Consider the following 1,852-nt stretch of genomic DNA (forward strand, 5'->3'; position numbering starts at 1 on the left):
GATTATCTGAAGGTGAACCCAGTGGACTGCACACTGACGTTATTCTCATCTTGGCCGTCTACCATCTTCCTTCTGAGGGGACAGAGAGGGCGTTGACGGACATTGGTAAACCTAGGCAGTGGTGCCGCCAGTTTATGTTATGGTGATGAAACATGGAGGCATCCTTCACTAGTGTTTACTGTTTAGATAAATGTCTGGTATATCGTTATATGTAGAGACATTAATTACATGATACCAACTCCTAGTTCCCACCTAAAAGCTGGGATGAGGTGAGACCCAAAGACAACTAAGAGAACCATATAAAAATAAATAAATATAAAAAAGCGCAGTGGAAATGTGCTCCACAAGTCATTCATACATCATTTACATTTTCCAAATTCTCTTTGTTCCATCTCACAAGGCAAATAATCTTCACAAATTTTAATGTGTGTGTGTGTGTGTGTGTGTGTGTGTGTGTTACATGCGAAATGACTCAGTGTTTACAGTCAAGAGTTGAGGGAAAAGAGGGAAGAAGAAAAAGACTGTAGGAATAATGCTTGTGAGTCATTTGGGCTGATAATAAAGTGTTGCTAAATTTTAATCCTCCTCTAGAATACGATGTGCAAGAGTCAAAATGACATCCAGGTCCCTAACGACTCCGCTTTTTTTACTGAGGCGAAGATGCACTTGACAGGTTGGCGATGATTGGTTGAGTGCAACATGTCCGAATGACATTTACTAACCCAGATTCCCTCCTTAGATATATGTTGTCAATTAATAATGCTAACGAGTAAAGAGATTATGAAGTAATATTGCATTCAGCCAATCATCACCAACCTATCAAGCGCATCTTTGCTTCGGGGAAAAAAAAAATGAGTATAGGTGAGCGATGTCGAAAGAGATACAGACTTTGTCCAAGAGTCTGGCCGAGACAGAGTAGAGGGAAAAAGGGGAGAAGGAGGCTGAGACTGAGGTGGGGGTGGGAAAGGGGAGATGTAAGCTGGATGTGTGTGTGTGTGTGTGTGTGTGTGTGTGTGTGTGTGTGTTTGTGTGTGTGTGTGTGTGAGAGAGAGAGAGAGAGAGAGAGAGATTTTGTGTGTGTGTGTGTGTGTGTAGAGGGAGACGGGGAGGAATGTGAAGTCGATGGGTGTAGAGTAACATGAGACCTGTTGGGTAGTTTGACAAGATGCTGTGGTTGGGCAACGGATAACAGTATCGTAAATGACAATAGAATATTCAGGTCAGCTCTTATTTCAATAATAACTTTAACAAGTCATCATCCATTCCCCCACTAAAATCTTCAGATGGCAACAATACAAATGACCCGCTTGGGATAGCAGATACTTTTGCCAGTACATTTGCCAGAAATTCTTCCATAGACGATGCCAGCCAGAACGTTCAGTACTAGAACTTGACTCTCCCGAATACAGACTAGATATGTAAAATCCATCCTAGACAATTTACCTACCAACAAAGCTCCAGGCCCAGATGGAATTCCGCCAATTGCTTTGAAAAAGTATTCCCCTGAACTTGCCTCTGTCCTAGCTAAATTATTCAGACTACGCATACATACTGCTTTATTCCCAAATTCATGGAAAGAAGCCAATATCCACCCAATTCCGAAGAAAGGAAGTTCCACTGACCCCTCTGATTATAGACCAATAGCTGTCACATCTTCTCTTGGTAAGGTATTTGAAACTTTAATTAATAAGCACATTGTTAAACATCTTGACTCCAACAACGTAATTAGTGATAGACAATATGGTTTTCCCCACGAAAGATCCACCATTGACATACTCAGTCTCCTGACTCATACCATCCATCAATCAATTAACCTACATGAAGAAACTCATGCAGTAGCCCTTGATATTTC

Source organism: Coenobita brevimanus, chromosome 13 (genome assembly GCF_032717465.1).
Source record: "Coenobita brevimanus isolate Jiangsu-jjx chromosome 13, ASM3271746v2, whole genome shotgun sequence".
In the NCBI taxonomy this organism is placed as follows: Eukaryota; Metazoa; Arthropoda; class Malacostraca; order Decapoda; family Coenobitidae; genus Coenobita; species Coenobita brevimanus.